This window comes from Pseudophryne corroboree, chromosome 5 (assembly GCF_028390025.1).
Source record: "Pseudophryne corroboree isolate aPseCor3 chromosome 5, aPseCor3.hap2, whole genome shotgun sequence".
Lineage (NCBI taxonomy): Eukaryota > Metazoa > Chordata > Amphibia > Anura > Myobatrachidae > Pseudophryne > Pseudophryne corroboree.
Genome location: NC_086448.1, coordinates 613,051,501 through 613,075,431, shown reverse-complemented (window position 1 = coordinate 613,075,431; position 23,931 = coordinate 613,051,501). Strand labels below are relative to the sequence as shown.

The 23,931-nt window shown below is 40.9% G+C and overlaps 1 pseudogene; it reads right to left on the bottom strand.

Annotated features, from left to right (window-relative positions):
• Window positions 1-1,684: 1,684 nt before the first annotated feature.
• On the bottom strand, window positions 1,685-1,802 carry LOC134930536 (5S ribosomal RNA; annotated as a pseudogene).
• Window positions 1,803-23,931: the final 22,129 nt, after the last annotated feature.

Sequence of the window (23,931 nt, the reverse complement as noted above, 5' to 3'; positions counted from 1 at the left end):
AGACGTCCATGGTTGCCAATAAGATATCATCAAATTCTTGAGGAAGAGCGAGGAGTTTCTGTAGGAAATCCGACGTGTCTCGCACATGGCTATCGCCTTGTTGTACTATGGGCTGCAGAAAAGCATCAACGTAGATGGCAAGCGGCTGCAGCAGTGAATTTCTGGCGGAAATGATTGGCCTGCCGGGTGGGTGTGAGTTTTGTGGATTTTGGGAAGGGTATAGATAATGGGGCATGCAGGGTATTCAACGGTAAGGAAGTCATATGTATTCTTGTCAATATAATGTGCTCTAAGTCCTGCATCAAGTAGGCGATCCACTATCAATTTAATCTCCAGGATGGGGTTATACTGCAGGCTGGTGTAGGTTGTGTCATCAGTCAACTACCTCAGTATCTCTATGTTATAATCAGCCCAATCTTGCACTACAACTGCGCCCCCTTTGTCTGCGGGCCTAACTACAATGCTGGTGTCTTGTTTTAATAAAGTGAGTGCCTTGCGCTCTGCGATAGGCAGATTATCAAAGCGCTTAGTGGGGGAAGGCACATGGGCATCATGTTCAATAAGGCGAGTAAAGGTTTTGATGCTAGGGTTGGAGGAGGCCGGGTCGAATGTCGAAGGCTTACGAAATTGTGTGTTATCTGTACCTAGGCCTGATGCAAAATGTTTGCGTGATCTGAGTTTACGACCAAATTTATATATATATCAACCACAGTGTCGAAGTGTCGATGAGGGGCAGTTGGCATAAATGAGAGACCCCTAGAGAGGAGTCTTATTGTAGCATCATCAAGTGTTTTGCTAGATAAATTGAAGACTAGGTTCTGGTTTTGTCCCTGCATTTGCGCCATGTGTCTCCCCTTCCTTGGGTGTGTTCTCTGTGGCTTACAGCCGGAGGCAGGTTGGGGATAGTAGTATGGTCTAAAAAAGGCCTATGTGGTGGGTAACTATCTGACAAATCTGTGTCAGAAGCAGAGGCAGAGGACCCAGTGTCATTAGTGTATGGTTGTCTACGTCCTTGGCGTCGTGCTCTAAAGGGCCTTTGTGGTCTATTAGGTCTGGAGTCACCAATCAACCACCTGTAGACCGTGTGGTTTTGATAGTCTGTAGTGACAGTGGAGAGTTTACTGCATTTAAATGCCGTAATCTCTTTCCTGTAAATGTCTAGCTGTGTCTGTAATTTCTCAACCAAATTATTAGTTTTGTCATTCCTGATAGTTACCAAATGTGTGCTGTTAAAGGTATCAATCTGTGATTTAACTTTCTTCAATTCAATACCAACCTCCTCCACAACCAAAAGCATAAGATCCAGGGAACACTTATTTAGAACCCCACACCAGCGACTACAGAAAGTAGGATTATTTCTGCCTAGTGTAGGGATGTTGTTAACCCTAAATCCTCGGGGTATCTGTTTTTTCCGATAATATTCGGAAAGGAATTGCCCATGTAGGGTAAGGTATACCTCCCTCCTTTTTAGTCTAAGGAGTTGGTGGTATAGGTCTGTGGGCGTCTCAGCAGGCAATATGTCGAAATCTAACTGGTCAAATAAGATCTCTGCATCATCATCTGTGAGGGAGATAATACCATGCTCGGCTTGTGCAAGAAGGTTGTCATCAAGAAAGCCCAACTGGCTCTGCGCCATGCCAGTATATATATCCCCACTGTCAAAATTGTCTTAATTGGATATAGATACTTACCGTACCTGGTATTCCACGTGGTCTCCCTGACGTGTACTAACCAGGCCCAGCACTGCTTAGCTTCCAAGTTCGGATGGTGTCGGGCTTGCCCAGTGCGGTATGACAGTAAATACAAACAATAGATGGATATCGGACAGTGTCTTGCTTAATACACAACTATACACATAGCCACACATACATGTATGTATCCCAATTAAGTGATGAATCTCACGCCAACAGGACCTGCTAGACAAAATTGTGTAATATATAGTGGGTGCAGGAGAAGAAGCAATACAGTCAACTGGATTGCCTCTAAATATAGGTAGGAGTCCCTGCACTCTCACACAACTCAGCCAGCAACTGGGGTGCCAATCAAAGTCCAACCCACTCAGAGGTGGGACCCATAGTACAATACAGATTTCTCCACAATTGTGGAAAAGATAGCACTCTCCAGAATTCAGGTTCAACCAATCAAAAAATGGTAATATTTAATGTAAAGGTCAACCTCACAGTTCCAGAACGATTTCCATTTCCAACGTTTTGGTCTACACCAGGACCTTTGTCAAGGAGTATACAACGTGGTCAAGCAGTCAGCATAACAACACAAGTTAACAATGCAGGCACCTGGAGCTAGAGATACTGCCTCACCGGCCCCTGTTAAATACCTTTGATCTAGTGTGCAGAAGCGCCAATCCCGCCCTCAACTGAGCAGGAAGTGGGGTGGAACGCGCAGCTGGAGCGCAAGCGTCACTTCCGTTGTCCCCGGAAGTGAGCCACGTCCATGCCAACAGAATGTAGTTTAAACAGCGTGGGAAGTTCAGAGCGCACCCTGGACCGCAAGCGTCACTTCCGTTGATACCGGAAGTGTGCCGTGTTCCTGTTTTATGCATTATCTCCCTTTACACTCCCGCCCGTCCTCTTCACTTTGCTAATGCACGCCGCCTCTCCTGTCTTCTGATTACCTCCTCCTACTCCTACCGCCAAGATTTTGCACATGCTGCTCCCTTTTTCTGGAATTCTCTACCTCTCCCCCTCAGACTCAACACCTCTCTACAAAACTTCAAACGGGCTCGCAAGACACACTTCTTCACCAAACTCAGCCATCTCTCATCCTAAGCCTTCTGATATGAGTAAAAGGAACAATACTAAGGGGGAGGGCACATTCACAAAGCATATTGCATGCGCACAGTGAATAACTTTGGTATTGCATTGGTGTGAACATATGGCTTACAGCCGGAGGCAGGTTGGGGGTAGTAGTGTGGTCTGAAAAAGGCCTATGTGGTGGGTGACTATCTGACAAATCTGTGTCAGAAGCAGAGGCAGAGGAGCCAGTGTCATTAGTGTACGGTTGTCTACGTCCTTGGCGTCGTGCTCTAAAGGGCCTTTGTGGTCTATTAGGTCTGGAGTCACCAATCAACCACCTGTAGACCATGTGGTTTTGATAGTCTGTAGTGACAGTGGAGAGTTTACTGCGTTTAAATGCCGTAATCGCTTTAGTGTAAATGTCTAGCTGTGTCTGTAATTTCTCAACCAAATTATTAGTTTTGTCGTTCCTGATAGTTACCAAATGTGTGCTGTTAAAGGTATTAATCTGTGATTTAACTTTCTTCAATTCGATACCAACCTCCTCCACAACCAAAAGCATAAGGTCCAGGGAACACTTATTTAGAACCCCACACCAGCGACTACAGAAAGTAGGATTATTTCTGCCTAGTGTAGGGATGTTGTTAACCCTAAATCCTCGGGGTATCTGTTTTTTCCAATAATATTCGGAAAGGAATTGCCCATGTAGGGTAAGGTATACCTCCCTCCTTTTTAGTCTAAGGAGTTGGTGGTATAGGTCTGTGGGCGTCTCAGCAGGCAATGTGTCGAAATCTAACTGGTCAAATAAGATCTTCTCTGCATCATCGTCTGTGAGGGAGATAATACCATGCTCGACTTGTGCAAGAAGGTTGTCATCAAGAAAGCCCAACTGGCTCTGCGCCATGCCAGTATATATATCCCCACTGTCAAATTTGTCTTAATTGGATATAGATACTTACCGTACCTGGTATTCCACGTGTTCTCCCTGATGTGTACTAACCAGGCCCAGCACTGCTTAGCTTCCAAGTTCGGATGGTGACGGGCTTACCCAGTGCGGTATGACAGTAAATACAAACAATAGATGGATATCGGACAGTGTCTTGCTTAATACACAACTATACACATAGCCACACATACATGTATGTATCCCAATTAAGTGATGAATCTCACGCCAACAGGACCTGCTAGACAAAATTGTGTAATATATAGTGGGTGCAGGAGAAGAAGCAATACAGTCAACTGGATTGCCTCTAAATATAGGTAGGAGTCCCTGCACTCTCACACAACTCAGCCAGCAACTGGGGTGCCAATCAAAGTCCAACCCACTCAGAGGTGGGACCCATAGTACAATACACATTTCTCCACAATTGTGGAAAAGATAGCACTCTCCAGAATTCAGGTTCAACCAATCAAAAAATGGTAATATTTAATGTAAAGGTCAACCTCACAGTTCCAGAACGATTTCCATTTCCAACGTTTCGGTCTACACCAGGACCTTTGTCAAGGAGTATACAACGTGGTCAAGCAGTCAGCATAACAACACAAGTTAACAATGCAGGCACCTGGAGCTAGAGATACTGCCTCACCGGCCCCTGTTAAATACCTTTGATCTAGTGTGCAGAAGCGCCAATCCCGCCCCCAACTGAGCAGGAAGTGGGGTGGAACGCGCAGCTGGAGCGCAAGCGTCACTTCCGTTGTCCCCGGAAGTGAGTCGCGTCCATGCCAACAGAATGTAGTTTAAACAGCGTGGGAAGTTCAGAGCGCACCCTGGACCGCAAGCGTCACTTCCGTTGATACCGGAAGTGTGCCGTGTTCCTGTTTTATGCATTATCTCCCTTTACACTCCCGCCCGTCCTCTTCACTTTGCTAATGCACGCCGCCTCTCCTGTCTTCTGATTACCTCCTCCTACTCCTACCGCCAAGATTTTGCACATGCTGCTCCCTTTTTCTGGAATTCTCTACCTCTCCCCCTCAGACTCAACACCTCTCTACAAAACTTCAAACGGGCTCGCAAGACACACTTCTTCACCAAACTCAGCCATCTCTCATCCTAAGCCTTCTGATATGAGTAAAAGGAACAATACTAAGGGGGAGGGCACATTCACAAAGCATATTGCATGCGCACAGTGAATAACTTTGGTATTGCATTGGTGTGAACATATGGCTTACAGCCGGAGGCAGGTTGGGGGTAGTAGTGTGGTCTGAAAAAGGCCTATGTGGTGGGTGACTATCTGACAAATCTGTGTCAGAAGCAGAGGCAGAGGAGCCAGTGTCATTAGTGTACGGTTGTCTACGTCCTTGGCGTCGTGCTCTAAAGGGCCTTTGTGGTCTATTAGGTCTGGAGTCACCAATCAACCACCTGTAGACCATGTGGTTTTGATAGTCTGTAGTGACAGTGGAGAGTTTACTGCGTTTAAATGCCGTAATCGCTTTCCTGTAAATGTCTAGCTGTGTCTGTAATTTCTCAACCAAATTATTAGTTTTGTCGTTCCTGATAGTTACCAAATGTGTGCTGTTAAAGGTATTAATCTGTGATTTAACTTTCTTCAATTCGATACCAACCTCCTCCACAACCAAAAGCATAAGGTCCAGGGAACACTTATTTAGAACCCCACACCAGCGACTACAGAAAGTAGGATTATTTCTGCCTAGTGTAGGGATGTTGTTAACCCTAAATCCTCGGGGTATCTGTTTTTTCCAATAATATTCGGAAAGGAATTGCCCATGTAGGGTAAGGTATACCTCCCTCCTTTTTAGTCTAAGGAGTTGGTGGTATAGGTCTGTGGGCGTCTCAGCAGGCAATGTGTCGAAATCTAACTGGTCAAATAAGATCTTCTCTGCATCATCGTCTGTGAGGGAGATAATACCATGCTCGACTTGTGCAAGAAGGTTGTCATCAAGAAAGCCCAACTGGCTCTGCGCCATGCCAGTATGTATATCCCCACTGTCAAATTTGTCTTAATTGGATATAGATACTTACCGTACCTGGTATTCCACGTGTTCTCCCTGATGTGTACTAACCAGGCCCAGCACTGCTTAGCTTCCAAGTTCGGATGGTGACGGGCTTACCCAGTGCGGTATGACAGTAAATACAAACAATAGATGGATATCGGACAGTGTCTTGCTTAATACACAACTATACACATAGCCACACATACATGTATGTATCCCAATTAAGTGATGAATCTCACGCCAACAGGACCTGCTAGACAAAATTGTGTAATATATAGTGGGTGCAGGAGAAGAAGCAATACAGTCAACTGGATTGCCTCTAAATATAGGTAGGGGTCCCTGCACTCTCACACAACTCAGCCAGCAACTGGGGTGCCAATCAAAGTCCAACCCACTCAGAGGTGGGACCCATAGTACAATACACATTTCTCCACAATTGTGGAAAAGATAGCACTCTCCAGAATTCAGGTTCAACCAATCAAAAAAAGGTAATATTTAATGTAAAGGTCAATCTCACAGTTCCAGAACGATTTCCATTTCCAACGTTTCGGTCCACACCAGGACCTTTGTCAAGGAGTATACAACGTGGTCAAGCAGTAAGCATAACAACACAAGTTAACAATGTAGGCACCTGGAGCTAGAGATACTGCCTCACCGGCCCCTGTTAAATACCTTTGATCTAGTGTGCAGAAGCGCCAATCCCGCCCCCAACTGAGCAGGAAGTGGGGTGGAACGCACAGCTGGAGCGCAAGCGTCACTTCCGTTGTCCCCAGAAGTGAGCCGCGTCCATGCCAACAGAATGTAGTTTAAACAGCGTGGGAAGTTCAGAGCGCACCCTGGACCGCAAGCGTCACTTCCGTTGATACCGGAAGTGTGCCGTGTTCCTGTTTTATGCATTATCTCCCTTTACACTCCCGCCCGTCCTCTTCACTTTGCTAATGCACGCCGCCTCTCCTGTCTTCTGATTACCTCCTCCTACTCCTACCGCCAATATTTTGCACATGCTGCTCCCTTTTTCTGGAATTCTCTACCTCTCCCCCTCAGTCTCAACACCTCTCTACAAAACTTCAAACGGGCTCTCAAGACACACTTCTTCACCAAACCCAGCCATCTCTCATCCTAAGCCTTCTGTGGCCCACGCTCACTTTCTACCCCATCTATGTCACCCCTGTCTGTGTGCCCCTCCCCTTTAGAATGTAAGCTTTCACGAGCAGGGTCCTCTTCCTTCATGTGCTTTTACGTCTCTTACTTAACCTATCATCTTTTCAATACTATCTTTGATGGCACCAAATCCTTCAGTTTTCTGCCACCCTGATACTTATTTCAGTGCTGTTTACAGCTATGTTTATATACCCTGTACTTGTCCTATATTATATTGAACTGTAAGTCACTGTCTTCATGTTTTGCTTATTTGTTAACTCTGTAATTGCAGATCCCATGTGGCGCCATATAAATAAAGGATAATAATAATAATCTTAAAAGCTGGGGGTTACAATCAGGGATTCCAACGCATTTCATCCTGAGACTTTATTATATATAATTATTATTATTACAGATTGAGTGATCTACACTTAAGTCGTGGAAGTGATTGTTTGACAACTGTACTATATGTGTGAAAACCTATTAACATATTTTTGGTATGTATTGACACATATGGCCTCCAAACAAATAGTGAAATGAGAAAAAATAACACCAACAAGTTACCACATGTATATTCCTGTTTCCTTAAATTTTTTAATTTTCTTTATCCCAAAGCTTATCCCCTGAAGAAGTCTGCAAAGATGAAACAGTAGTACAAGTTCCATTTAGTACAGTACCAAGAAAGGTTTCTTTCCATCTTGACAGTCCTTAGTTCGTACATTTTTTCACAGTACTGTGTGTGTGTGTGTGTGTGTGTGTGTGTGTGTGTGTGTGTGTGTGTGTGTGTGTGTGTGTATATATATATATATATATATATATATCATCCTAAATATAAATGTAATAAAATACACAGATTCTTTAAAAATATATTATTTAACTGGCTGTTCTACCCATTCTACGCACAGGAGTTTCTGATTTTCACGGTTGTACGTACATATAAATGAGTGTTAACAATTTTGTAAATCTATAGTAAATCGGGATTTAAGAGCATTAGTGATTAGTCTTCAGAACAACACAGTGGATAAGATTCATGCAGTCTGGTCCCCATGATAATATCTTTAACAATACAACACTTCCTGGTCTATTCTGATTATTTACTCTCTACTCCTCTTTTTCTGCCCCAGACTTACCCCCACCCCTTCTCCCCCTCTTCATTTTTCTTGTTTCTTCTTTCTTTCCTCTCCTTTCTCTTCTATTTCTTTTTTTCCCGCTCCCTTTTACTCCCAACTCATATCTGACGTTTGCATCATCTCTTCTCCTTTTATCTCTTTTTCTGTTTTCTTTTATTCTTCCCCTTACTCTATTTATCCCCCTTTCTTTGTTTATCTTCTTCTCATCTCCTTCAGTTTCCTGATAGCTATTATGACCTTCATTTCTTCGCTAGACTACACATTCTACCCAGTACGTTGTTTCTCTTTTATTACAGTATGTTCACCTACTGCTATTGCCTATGACAATAGGTATACTTCAGTCCCTTCCAACTTATGGGTGTCTGTAATGTCTACCCAAACTCTCCTTAAACTTTTGTCCTTCCTATCTGCACACCCCTGGGTTTGACTGCCTCTCAGGCTCCCGTGCTGATTTTCTTAATATTTCCAAATGTAATGTAACCTTATGTGTGCTTCGTACTTTTTCCTTGTTCTATTTTATGGATATATTGTACTTTTACTGCTATATTGTTACTATCATAATAAAGTTTTACAATTTTTAGAGGACATACAGAAGGCAATAGGTTAGTTTTGTCATCTGTGATTCATTTAGATGGTGTTGTTGTTGTTGTTGTTGTTGTGGGTCAGTGTATTGCAGGTATCTCAGGAGGATGGCAGTGACAGTCCAGGGCATAGGTCATATATAGGTCATAGGACATAGGTCATATATAATGCCTAAGGTGCCATTGCTCCAGGGGGGCACCCAGCAGGCACACACCCACATCACTCACACACATTCACAGAAGGAGCCGCCAGTAGATTTAACTTTTCACCAATAGTGCAGCATTGTCACAATGCCAACAATGCTGGCAAGTTTTCCATATGCTTTTCCACCACATCAGTGCTAATGAGACAGACTGGAGGAATCAGAAGACCACATAACCTCTCCTAGCAGTGTATCCATATCAGCATCAGCTGCCAGTCAGGTGATGGGGTCATCAGTTTGTGAACTGGGTCAACTAATGTGTGACATACTTGTGAACTGGTGTCATCATTACGTGACATAATGTGAGCTGGATCAACTAATTTGTGGCATAATCTACAATTTAATGATCACCAACTAAAATATTGCCTAGAGCAGAAACAGCTCTGGAAGGTGGTGATAAAGGGAATGAGGATAAGAGTATGATAACAATGCTTGGGATAGAAGACAGTAGTCCAGAAGCAGGAGTGTGATGGTGGGAATCTCATATATTTTCAGTACACAGTATGTAGATGACAGACATCCATAGTCATTGTCTGTGTCCACGATAATATCCTATTTATAAAATGCAACGTGACTTTAGTAAGATTATGGCCTTGACTACCTAGTAATAAAGGGGTTGGTTGCATGGAATATTTTTGTACTACAAATGGTAAAATAGGAATTATTAATTATGTGTCTTTTTTTCAACATGCAGATTAAATTTAGATTAGAAGAAATAATTATTTTTTTAATTTTAGCCATATAAGTATCAAGACCAGAACACCACAATAAAAAAGTAAGGAAAAATGACATAGGGGGTAATTCCAAGTTGAACGCAGCAGGATTCTTGTTAGCAATTGGGCAAAACCATGTGCAGTGCAGGGGGAGGCAGATATAACATGTGCAGAGAGAGTTAGATTTGGGTGGGCTGTGTTCAATCTGCAATCTAATTTGCAGTGTAAAAATAAAGCAGCCAGTATTTACCCTGCACAGAAATAAAATAACACACCCAAATCTAACTCTCTCTGCAAATGTTATATCTGCCCCCCCCCCTGCAGTGCACATGGTTTTGCCCAATTGCTATCAAAAATCCTGCTGCGATCAACTTGGAATTACCCCCATAGTAACTAGGCGACTATCCAATAATATACGTATGTCCTCTTTAGTATTCAGAAACTACTACAGAATCTGTGATCTTGTTATATGATTAATTCGTTAAAATGCCACTTTATTTTCTTAAAAGCAGAGAGACATATATTTTAAACATTATTGTGCAGATGTGTGATAAATAAATAAAAATATAGGTGACATTGATGTGTGTGGTGTCTGACCTCCCTGTTTGCATGTACTTTCCTGTATGTCCTTGTTGGGTGATCTACCATTGACAAAGTCAGGGCAGCTAATGCATAGTAATTTTGTTCAGTGCTTGCAGGTCATTAAATATCAATGTGAAGAGATTAAGTTCAGCATATTTATTAATCCAATAAGCAACCACAAAAGCAACTCACCATTATGCAAACATGTGCTGTTAGCTTTATTAATGTAGCAAACAAGTGTATTGATATAGACCACAAACCATCCAGACCATACTACTTGTATACAAGCAAAAAAATGTACAACAAGTGTACCCCTGGCGCTAAAAAATGGCTTAAATAATAATTCAATTGTAATATACCGGTCTGTATGCCGCTCACTGCACAAAAAGGGACTTCTCTACCCTTTCAAACACTTTAACCAAAAAACACACACAAATACAAACAGCGCTCACAGACTCTATTAATAAAAGTTTTTTATTTTCTTTAAAAAATCCTTCCCTATTTCTCCTATACCAATTTATAACAAAGCTGTGACAGTTTATCACTAGCTCAACATGGCAACATGTAACAATCTTGCACTGACACACTCTAAGGTTTCTTAAGAGTAACTTTTATATAGCATTGCAACAATTATTACTTATCTTTCAAACAGCACGATTGGCAATCATTTATATTTTTAGTAACACAATTAGAAACCTAGTAACAATATCGCCCCACAGACTCTCCTTGCAGAGAGTAGAAATGCATTCACTTATTAATCAGCAGCTGGTAGTAAAGCCAGTTCCTCCCTGTCTGCAGTTCTTTGGTAAACAGCATGCAAAATTTCCAAACAGTAGTATCCTGATTAGATGTTTATCGTGCAGGATAATTGAGAGTACTTTATAGATTTCAATGTTCCTATGCACTAGATAGTGCTGTTAATAAAAGTTCCTCTGTTTATTTAATTAATTAGTAGATTTAGCATGCAGATATCTTAAGGTGGTTTGATTAATAGTATAAAACTTATTCATGCGGAGTAATTGTTAGAACAGTTTTTAGCCTGCATCAGGCTTGTTCATGCACAGCAGTCTTTGTTTAACATGGCCATGTTTAGCATATAAATATATTACCACTCCTTCGTCTAGGATTGTAGATCTTTTTAACTCCCGGCTCTGGTGATTGAATGACAGTTTTTAGCAAGCCTTATCTGGAGGTCCAAGATGAGTTATCCAATGATCGAACAAGTGGTGTTCCCAAATAAAAAGGTTATAGGAGTTGTAGGGGCTTTAAAACGCGTTTCTCCGCCTGCACACACGATCAGCGGCTTCCTCAGTCAGATCTAGATGGAGTGGTAATATATTTATATGCTAAACATGGCCATGTTAAACCAAGACTGCTGTGCATGAACAAGCCTGATGCAGGCTAAAAACTGTTCTAACAATTACTCCGCATGAATAAGTTTTATACTATTAATCAAACCACCTTAAGATATCTGCATGCTAAATCTACTAATTAATTAAATAAACAGAGGAACTTTTATTAACAGCACTACCTAGTGCATAGGAACATTGAAATCTATAAAGTACTCTCAATTATCCTGCACGATAAACATCTAATCAGGATACTACTGTTTGGAAATTTTGCATGCTGTTTACCAAAGAACTGCAGACAGGGAGGAACTGGCTTTACTACCAGCTGCTGATTAATAAGTGAATGCATTTCTACTCTCTGCAAGGAGAGTCTGTGGGGCGATATTGTTACTAGGTTTCTAATTGTGTTACTAAAAATATAAATGATTGCCAATCGTGCTGTTTGAAAGATAAGTAATAATTGTTGCAATGCTATATAAAAGTTACTCTTAAGAAACCTTAGAGTGTGCCAGTGCAAGATTGTTACATGTTGCCATGTTGAGCTAGTGATAAACTGTCACAGCTTTTTTATAAATTGGTATAGGAGAAATAGAGAAGGATTTTTTAAAGAAAATAAAAAACTTTTATTAATAGAGTCTGTGAGCGCTGTCTGTATTTGTGTGTGTTTTTTACTTGTATACAAGTACAGATTTATTTATTTTTTTTGTTGCCCTGCCAAGGCTATTTTGCCACACACTTTACTCTACGGGGTCTATATACTAAAGAGCGTTAAAGGGACCAAACAAAAAAGGAAAGAAAATCCCTTTACATATCACTATGTACTAAAGGGATCTGCTCTGTTTTAAGCCTGGTAGTGCTATTAGCAGGCTAGAATATCAGTGCTTCACCTGGGTCACTAGCACTGGCATGGGCACCTAATTATCCCAGATGTTTCTAAGGGAGAGGTCAATTCTCCGGTTCTGATATTGCCACCTGTAGCTGCATGTATCTGATTCTACACACTGGGGGTTATTCAGATGTGGATGCAGTTGCTTTTCATGCAGCAAAGTACTGATTATTGGTACTTTGCGAACGGACAGGACCCATTCTGCACGTCTGAGAACAGGTCCTGTGATGGTGGACGGTGTTCAGCATCAGAATGTCAGTTAATGTCAGAGTGCACCTAAGGGCAGTGGTAAACTCAGGCCTCTTGTGACCATTCTCAGGGCATGCCTCGGCCTACACCTGAGATCCTGTATACACAAAACATGGCAGGCAACCATAGGGTTACTCAGGGATTTCATTATGGAAGGATCCACAACCACTCTACATATATGTATCTTATTCCACTCCTTAACATGGATTGTAAGCTTTTTATTCAGCTCTTAACCAAGAGATTGGCCTTAGTAATAACCAAACTGGTCCATACTGAACAAATAGGCTTTATCCCTGGTTACCAGTATACAGGGGCAGAGGCAGAACTTTGTGGGGCCCATAGCAACATTTGGAAGGAGCCCCTGTCCCAGTGCTTCTACAGAGACAAATCTCTGCAGCAGTTGTTAATGTTTTGCCCCATATTAGTGCCTTAGTTAAGGTTATGCCCCATATTAGTGCACTAGTTAATATTATGCCCCATAGTAGTGCCCTAGTTCCCAATATGTCACATTGTAAGGCTACCAGTTATGAAACGCAGTACCCCAATTCACATTATAGCTTACAGTGTTATATTATGCCACACTATAGTGCCTCCACCCCATATTGTGTAATATTATAATGCCCTTCCTTTTATTTTATACCACTTTACAATGAGCAGGTCAAATGACATAACTAGATATTTTGTAGTTTGTAAGGGCCCCTATGTATCTACCAATGACAAAAAATGTATAGAACACATATAACTGTGTCAGGGAAGGTGGCATCTCTCAGCATGGGGCCCCATAGCAGATGCTCTCCCTGCACCTATGGTAGCTATGCCCTTCCTACTATGTGAATAATATCAGGGAAGACATAAACCTAATTTATGCGCTAATAACATGGACACTTTTGCTTTGGAAAAATCCTTTCACTGGGGTTTATGGTTTCTCATGCCCTACACCCTGGGCATTGCTAGCATAAAAGGCAAAGCAACTTTATATTTAAATTTAACTGCTTAAGTATTGGCCATTGGTTGTTCCTGCTCCACTTTCACTGTTAATAATGGCACTTGCTTAGGATGCCTTTTGTGTGTCTCCTCTTTACCATCTTCATGGAACCCATGGCTGCCAGACTGAGCCAAATATCTCAGTTATCTGAGCTGATGCTTGCGAGCACAAGCTATTTCTTTACACAGACAATGCCCTTATTATGATAACTCACGCACACATGACCCGCCCCTACTCTCTGAAGTGGATTCGAAATTTGTTACCAATATTCAAATTTCAAAATGAATCCTGTCAAAACTAAGGGTTTTATTTACTAAATGTCAGATTCTAAAACCCTGCATGCTCAGTCATGTTTATGCCCAAAATGTAAAAAGTCAATGCTTTTACTACCCACATTTGCTAGTAAAAGCATTGCCCTTTTAGATTTCAGGCATAAACACAATCGTAAGCATCTGGTTTTAGAACCCGGCACTTAGTAAATAAATCCCTTAGACTTCAGTCTTCAGCATCTCCCAAACATATCAACAATGCTTGAGAGACGATTTCAAATTGAATGGAAACCCCAGCGAGGGTGAATTATGTTAGCTAGTGGATCACTCTGTGGTCTGTCTCCGTTCCCAGCACTAGAGGCAGCTTCCCTGCTCTAGTGTTTTCCCTCCTAGTGTCAGCCCAGTGCAGGAAGAAGTGGTTAGTGCACAGTCTGAGAGAGTTCTTCCTGGGAGAGACAACTGCACTGACATGCAGCTTCTGCTCTCCTCAGTGTGTGACCTTGTCTACCCCACAGCCGCATCTTGTGTGTACTGAGACACTGTGTTACCGCTGTACTGCTTCACATGTATACTGTGAGTTCCTGCTGCTGCTGAACATCTTCTATATACTACAAGTTGTTATCTCTATTATCTGAATAAACCAATCATCCTAGTTAAGTGCCGTTGTGTGGACTAACATCCCTATCAAACACCGCAACACTCTGCCAACAAATTAGGCCTGTCTTGCTTACAAAAATACTACGTAGCCCTCACCTGACACACCCATTCTGGTACATGCCAAAATCCATGCTACAATGTAGGCTGATTTTGAGGACTCCCTCTCAGTTACTGTATATTATCACCCTCTCTAGTATGGAGGGACCACCAAGGATAAATTACTCTAATGTGTCTCCTCTTTATGTTTCGCTTCACACTATTTTTAATTATTATAGGCATTCTTACAAAAATGTAGAAAATATAATTGTCAGTTTGTGGGCTAATCGAGCCTTAGGCCATAGCTTGGACCTAAAGCTTTCATTAGCCAGATGATATTAAGTTCTTATCAGATACTAATGTGCAGAGGCTCTTGTCCTGGATTTTTGGTATTAAACCGTGGTTGCCCTGCAGACCTAATCCAAGCAGCTCACTCTGCTGCTACAAGTCCACTAACAGTGGTCTTATATCTACTCTAAACTCCTTATGTAAACTAGTGTTTCATCAGTATATGGTGCCTACAAGACTCCATGCTATCTACTCTCCTGCATCATATTTGTGCTGGTGAAATTGTGATACACTGGGCACTGTCTCCCATTTAATAATCTAGCATCAGATAACTTTTTGACATAGAGTACAAAATCCTCATCAGTGATGTCACCCAACATCTCTTTTTATCTTCTCCCGCAGACTATCCCTGATTGCCCTAAATCTACTTGGCAAATTATTAATTTTATCCTTGGTGCTGTCCACTGTTTTTCCACCTCCCATTGAAAAAATGCTCATGAACTCTTACTTGCAAACCTTATTAACCACTTGCCTGGCATGGTCGCATCAGATGCGACCATGCCTGCAAGTGCTCTATCTGACCTGGTCGCACAGGATGCGACCAGTCAGATAAACAGTGTTAGCAGCGGCAGGGAAGAGAAACTTCCCTCTGCTGCTGCTGTCAGAGGGACCGGAAGGTCCCTCTGCCTACCTGCACTCTCCCCCACTGATTGCCGTGCTGCCGATCACTGCTGATCTGTCAGCGCGGCAGGAACCCCCCCTCCAGTGGCTGCAGACAATGGCAGCCGCTGGGGAGTGTAAATGAACCCTCCCAAACCACCCCCAGACCCCCCCGTATACCTGCAGGCTGTCCCGGCTTTCAAAATGAAAGCCGCGATGGTCGCGATGTTCCCAATGTTCCCGATCGATGTTTCGATGCTTTAAAAAATGTTTATTTAAAATCATTTGGGATAGGGTTAAATTCATGTTCTTCACCTAATTCACTCATAAAAAAAACCTGACAATTTCTGAGTGGTTTTCGGCGAAATAAATCGTCAGTTAAGTGGTTAAGAAAGTATTAATCGTATTCAAACTGGAGCACCTAAACCTAGGTGTCTAGATTTCATGGGTAGACTACTTTAAGGTACAGCATGTCACCTCTTTCATCCACATGTTTACACTTTGACCCTGCTGTTTCTCCCTATTATCTTTTTTTTTATTTTCCTCCATTATGTACAGTATGTCTGTTTTTACCCAGATTTGTATTATTACCCAGTTTTGTTTTATCACTGTTGTTTCCAATTAAGAAGCGCAACGGAATTTGCTGCACTATATAAGTAACTGTTAATAATAGATTAATAAATATAGATAGGAAATTGACCTAAAGCAGATGGTTGAATAAGAAAGGGGGATATTTTCTTAAAAATACACAAAAAGAACCTGTGCTTGAAAATATAAAAAATATAACAATACTCAATACAAAATGCCTCATAATTAATACAAAATGTATTAAATATAGCAAAAAAAAATGCAAGGAAAACATGCAAAAGGCTAATTAGCCATAGCATTCCTCCTACACATTATACATTCCATAAGCCCGCATTTGTGTCCCAGTTGGTGCAACGGTAGAGACAAAGCCAAGCAATTAAACTGTCAGTGGATTTCATTGTGAAAGTGTTGACCTGAGGACACACTCAAAGATAACCATAACACAATCAAATGACAAAAAAGCGACAATGGCATCAAATGCAACATTATGTCAGGAAACCTCCAGCACCGCACCAATCCACATGTGAGCACTGATCATTCTCACATGGCGAACTTTACAATTACACCACTGCAGTTACACATAGTGAACAGTAACGTCGACTGTTTCTAGGTTTGCCAGACAGTGTGATACTAGGACTGATCACATTAAGCACAGAGGAATTATCAGTACTGGTTTTTGCCAGCAGAAAATGTCATGACTTCATCTATGGCCATTCTATGATCATTGTGATGGACCATCAGCCACTCATCACAATACTGCAAAAGCCACTGCATGCTCTACATTTAACCATACAATGTTACATGCTCAAGTTGCAAAGGTATCACTTAGTTGTTGTGTAGAAGTGGGGTAAGGTGCTCCATGTAGGTACTGCTCTCTTCCATGCATATCTGCCCCTATCTGACACTGCAGATGATAATGTTAGTATGGATGTTATGGAATTCGATGTTTTGCCTTAAAGACAATTGAAAGATGACCTCGGTCAACATTTGTCCCAGGTTGTACTGTATGGATGGCCAGTCTATTGCAGAGAGTTGTCATTTGACGTCCGTTCCTTCTTTGCCTTTTTATGATGAACTCACACTCTCTGATAGTGACATTGAACGCGCTTCTGTCCCTTGTATATGTCTTTTAAGCTCATCATGCTAACAAGCCACTCAACGCATGAGATTTCTGACCTTCCTTGGTTCATCATTGTAATTGTCAATGGTCATAGTGACCCGATAGGAATATTATATTTACTTTGTTTGTATTTCTGTGTAAAATACTAATTTCCATTATGTCAATACTTTTTAGGTATACTGTATCTTAATATATACTTTTTTATGTATTCTTTTTACATATTTTTGAGCTGTCTCATTACTCCTAAAGAGGCGGAACAAGGGGGAAGAAAGAAGAAATAGGCTAACTACAAGCACAGCCTGAGTACAGTAATTGAGTGTTCATATAATTAGCCTTTCAGTAGGGTTGGTGCAATAATACAATGATGATGATAATTATTATTATTATTATTATTATTATCAGCAGCACTCCCGGCTGTGTATTGACCACTCCAGTTAATAGTAAATCAATTATCAAGCTAACGTCACATAGCATTATTACTTAACTGACATTTCCATTTTGACTACTGCACAAAATAAAACATACTATTTCATTAATAGCTTAATTTTTATATATGTAATATCAATTTAATATACTTTAAATTGTATTTGTGTTTCTATTTAATTCCATTTTATATTGAAATTATGTTTGCATTAATTAATAACTGTATATGACACTTCATTACACCAGTTTGTGTAGCATATCTTGAATAAATTTGCACTGTACATTTTCTGAAAGTGAGTGCAGGTATACAGTATGTGGCTATGCAGACCTGCACACATTTTACATATAATAAACCTTACTATCAGAGAGGTGAAAGTGGAACATAGCATGTGAGGGCGATTTATAACAGAAACTAAGTTCAGAAATGGTGTATTCACACAACTTTAGGCCAAGCCTCCCAGCATGTAAGTTTAGAACCCTGTACAAGAAGCTTTGGAGCATCCCCCTCCTTCCAACTACATTTATAAATAATACTTTTATTATTAATTTAAAAAATATTTACTGTTCCATATGCCCCCTACACAAATGCTCCATAGACATACACAATAGTGCCCTATAAACCCTTACAACAACAGTGCCCCATATGCCCTCATAGTAATGCTCCATATGCCCACACAATAGTGCCCATACTGTACCTGTTTTCCTGCACTTCCTAGAATTTGTGACGCATTCCTATTTATTCCATAGTTTGACTTCTACTCTTGATGTTGTGTATGTCTGTGTTCTGTTTTCTAACTTCATTATTGAGAATATCTTTGGACTGTGCCTGCTCCAATTCAAGTGCCTGTGTTTTTCCTTTGTAACCCCTGTCAACCTTCTAGCTGCATTATTTACCCCTAAAACTCCAGGGCCAGTATTTATTAAAATTCCGAGTTTGGCCGATTTGTGTTTTTTTTTCTAAGTCCCAATCCGGGAATTCACTAAGCACCAATCTCGGCAGTGTCTGGTCTATTCGTAATGGTTTGAATGACAATGTTCCGAAATACGAATGAATAGACCATCGGTCAAACGCGGCTGTTATTTCATAGAATACGGGAATTCACTATTCATTCGTATTTGGGTGTTAGTCTCTGAGTGCTCAAATGCGGTCGTATTTTTTTGCGATTCGTTAAAAAAAGCGGCAAAAAAATAGACCTGCTTTTTTCAGTCGTGTTTACATGTGTTGCAAATTAAAAATCACTCACACCTGAATTAGGATGCCTATAAAAGGATGTTAGGCCCATTTCAATACACCTACACTCAAGAAATGGCAGCAGGACTGTGGGCCAGTGATCTTTTGTGTGCTGTGGGATTCCTCGGACTCAGACATCAGCCTGTAAGTAACCAGGGCCAAGAAACTGAACATGGTCAGCAGGTTGTACAGGTTCCGCGGAGGCTGCGCAGGCCTCGTTTTTTTAGGGGGCGTTTAAACTTGAACGCATTGTCCGATGATAAGGTCATACAGATGTTCCGTCTAAATCGTAACAACATTTTCCATCTGTATGACCTTGTCAAACTGGGCCTAGACCCTGAGACAGCACGCTCTCGCCCTGTCTCAGGCCTGCACAAACTCCTGGCTGTGTTGCACTTTCTGGCTACTGGCAGCTTTCAGGCAGTGTCTGGGGACGTCATAGGAATCTCACAGCCCTCATTTTCCAGAATCTTAACCCAGGTGATGTATACCTAACGACCTCTTCTGTTTTGTGTTTGTTTTAATTTCTCGGTGACCAGTTCTGTCCTAAAATCTCATGTTTATTGTTCTTTAAAATGTACACACAGGTGTTGGCTGTTTTGCAGCCCCACATCGAGGCCTCAATCTGCTTCCCTACCCAGGAGTCTCAGTGGCATGCCGTCAGGGTAGATTTCTATGAGCTGGCTGGCATGCCCAATGTGCTTGGAGCCATAGATTGCACACACATTCAGCTGAGACCACCTAGGGGCAGGCAGCACATATATACAAACCGCCATTTCGAACACTCCACAAATGTGCAGGTGGTTTGTGATGCAAATCTCAGAATAATGAGTGTTGTTGCTGGTTACCCTGGGGGCTGCCATGACTCCTTCATCCTCAGTCAGTCATTCCTCTTTGACAAGTTTGAGGACGGACAAATTTCAGATGGATGGCTGCTGGGTATGTAATTAGATATGTGTAGGCCTGCGTATACTTTGTCCAAATACAGGTGCAGATGTATTAACCTGTAGAAGGCATAAGGAAGTGTGAAACCAGTGATCTGTGCAAGGTGATAAAGGCACCATCCAATCACCTCCAATAAGTAAATTAACATTTAGGAACAGATTGTCTGCTGCCTTTATTACCTTGCACATATCACTGGTTTTTCACTTCCTTTTGCCTTCTTCAGGTTAATACATCTGCCCCACAGTGTGTTACTTATGTGTTGCTGTATCTTAACATGAATCACGTTACTATATCTGTCTTTTAGGTGATAGAGGATATGGCTGTTTCTCTTGGCTTCTAACTCCATTGTCCCGACCTGATACCCCTGCTGAACACAATTACAATCATGCACATAAGTCCACGCGGAATGTGATAGAAAGATGTTTTGGTGTGCTGAAATCTAGGTTTCGGTGTCTGAATAAGTCTGGTGGCCTTTTGTTGTATAGTCCCTCCAAAGTGACTCAAATTGTGTTCTTCTGCTGCTTTCTTCATAACATGTGTTTGCAACAACATCTGCCACATGTTGAGGAGGAGGAGGAGGAGGAGGAAGAAAGCAGCCAGCAAACAGAGGAATTAGAGACATCTGGTGATACTTGGAGTACTGATGTAGGGAGGCAGGTTAGGCAACAGATCATCAATCGCTATTTCTAAGGTAAGCTTGGTTTGCTTATTTCTTATTTTGTGTAATCATAAATAGATGTTTTGTTTTTTTTTCTCCAAAACCATTACTCAGAATGTGTCTGTCTCCTTGACACATACAAACATACCCTCGCTATATGAAAAACAAATATCGCATGTGTATTGTGTGTATTTTTAATCTCAAAACAACAGATTATGAGTGGCATGCATTAAGTCTGGATAAGTGATCGTAAACTTGCAGTGCTAATTTCTTACAAGCCCACATCATCCATATAGTATTTCACTTTATCATTGCGTGTAACGTCCTAATGCACAGGTTCACAAACTCAGCCCTCAGGACCACACACAGTGCATGTTTTTCACGAAACCCAGTAGAAGCACAGGTGTATGAATTACTCACAGACATATGTTAAAAGGTTCACAGGTGGAGCTAATTATGTCACTTGTGATTCTGTGAGGAGACCTGCAAAACATGCACTGTGTGGGTTCCTGAGGGCAGAGTTTGCGAACCTGTGTCCCCAAAAAACACTCCTCAACATATAATATGTTAGCCTTGAGGAATACATGTGTCCCTATGTGTGATGCACCATCATATTTAAGATACACAAACTTACTGTAATCGGGAATATTTTATTTCCTAATGTTTGATGCTGTAAACTTGATGATGTGTAAGTAAATACACAGTTTGCCACACATATACATTATTATACACAGTTTGTGCTTTTTGTTGTAAAATTACATATTTGTTTGTTTCTGCATCACATGTCAAAACATTCTTAATAATTTTAAACACACACAAACATGTCCCAACAATACTGACATTCATTTGGACAATGTTTACTTCCTGCTAAAGACATTCTGCCTGGCTGGCAATTATTGTATTTGCAGGCAAAGAGAATGATTGGAATCTAGAAAGAGTAATGATTAGAAAAAAATCAAGGGGTCAGTTTACTTCCTGCTAAAGACATTCTGCCTGGCTGGCAATTATTGTATCTGCAGGCAAAGAGAATGATTGGAATCTAGAAAGAGTAATGATTAGCAAAAAATCAAGGGGTCAGTTTACTTCCTGCTAACATGTATTTGTGGCTCCATCAACATTTCCCGCCTCCAATACCAAATAAAAATGGTTTTGAATAAATGTTCATCCAAAATTTATAATAATTTTTTGTGCCACTTATAATTAATGATGTTGAAAAAAGGGTCAAGTACCTAAGTGTTATATTATTTTAGCAACAAAAACACTTGCTAACTTTTTTGAGTTACTTATCACAAATGTCTAACTTGTTTTTTTTTTCAAATTTTTTTTGTGGCTGCTTGTCCTGCCCTTTGCCTTTAGCACTGTCATGTTGTCGTGCTCTGGTGGAGCGTCTTGGTGGTGATGAGACTGGCGTGACATTTGGAGTAGTCGTACCAGAACTGCTGCTTGTTTGCGGTTGGTGCATGCATCTGAGTGTTTCATTCAGGTTAGTGAGGGTGGCATTGAGTTCACGTGTAGCAGCATTTTGATTGTCTACTATTCTGAATAAACTTTCATTAATCTTTTGATTGTTTTGGAAAATGCTCATGTAACTTTGCTGCTGTCTGTGCTGTTCTTCCATTATGCGCTGTAAGTTGCCCATGACTTGTGTAATGTCTGTACGCATGAGTTCCATGGTATTGCCTATTCTGGTTGTTTGCTCATTTTGTCTACTCAGATTTCTTGATATTCTTCTGAGGTGAGATGGTAGGCTTGCAAACATTTGTGTCTGCTTACGTAGGCAATCTTCATTAGTGGCCTGCTGTCTAGCCCAAATGGTCCAAAACACCTGATCAGGGCCTTGTGTTCCTGGTGTTGTTGGGCTGTGTTGTGGTGATGGTGTGCTTTGCTGTGGTGGTGTACTCACAGGTGCTGGGGGGCTCATTCCTTGCATTAATGGCTGCATTTCTAAGATGTTTGTCTCCTCCATGTCACTGTGTTGCTGTTGTTGCGGAGGGATGCTGTTCCCAGGACTCGAAGCTGAAATGTTAATTAAATCTCCGTTAGCTAGCCATATGTTTGAGAAATGTAAACAAATCACTACACATGGGGGGCAATTTACTAAGATGGGAGTTCTATTTAAGATGGGATGTTGCCCATAGCAAACAATCAGCTTCTACTTCTCATTTATCTAACACCTTCTTGAAGATAATACCTGGAATCTGATTGGTTGCTATGGGCAACATCCCATCTTCAATAGAATGCCCATCTTAGTAAATTTACCACATGGAACACATGTGATTCACTGTTGCTCTCAACTATTCTGGCTAGCAACATCATCACTTATAGCTTAAATACATACATATGCCTGTTTGTGGCAAATGTGTCTGGTTACTTAATTGTGAAAGCAAACACTTTATTTTTTTTGTAGCTCACACATACTCCACCATAAAAACACATTGGTATACATAATGTCTTACCTTATAGCTTTGTTCAAACAAACATAGTAATGTTTTTATATGTATTTTGCAATGTTACCTCAAACACACATGTGAAATGTTGAAAAAAAAACCTTACTTTTTTCATAAAAACAAACATGCTTTTTTGTTGCAGCATCTTACACACAATGTCATACTGTATGGCTCAAGTGGACATACATATCTTTACTGGATGTGGACAAGGACAATTAGATTGGATTACATTTCAGCTTTTACTTACTGTGGTAAGTATTTACTTTTTTGATGTGTTTTGACTTAATGCGGTTATGAAATTTTTAGATTACGTACTGAATTTTTACACATTTTTTTTCAGTTTGATACTCACAATCAAGATGAGGGTAGTGTGGATGACGCCTTGGAGGTGTGTCCAAAATTTGGAGTGGGGGGACAGAACATATGGACGATAATCTCCGTGGCGGGGTAGCCTGCTGTGCTTGGGCCGGGACATACGACCTTGCTTTCTTTTCGGCCACAGGTTTTTTGTGGTGATGCCTTTCAGAAGTGCCACTTCTGCTGCTCCATACTTCTTTTGATGGACCTTTTAATGAAAGTGCAATTTGGTTATGGACATTCCTTTACAAGCATACCCTATACTACAATGGACACTTTACCTGCTTCCGCAGCGACATCATCATCAGATGTGATAGGAGTTACTGGCCGACGAGGAGTGCTGCTTTTTTCAGACACTGTATAAAATGAATTATAATAAAAAATCATGCTATTGTGTATACATCCACCCATTATGCTTATAAACATTTTTTCTTTTAGAAATGCTTGGCTTTAAAAAAAAAAAAAAAGGAACAGAAAAAAATAAAAAAAACAACAATGACCAAAACACATATGCACTATGGCAACATCAACACAGGAAAACATGTACAGGACACTGACATAGGCCACAAATTCAAGGAAAGGTTTTTAAAAATAAAAAAAAACACAAATTCTTTTTGTATTGGTAGGAAAAATATTACAGATGCAATATCTAATTTGCTCTGTGATGTGGCACTCCAAAGACACATTACCACTATATGAGCAAAAACAAAATGCAGCAATTTGTTTAAT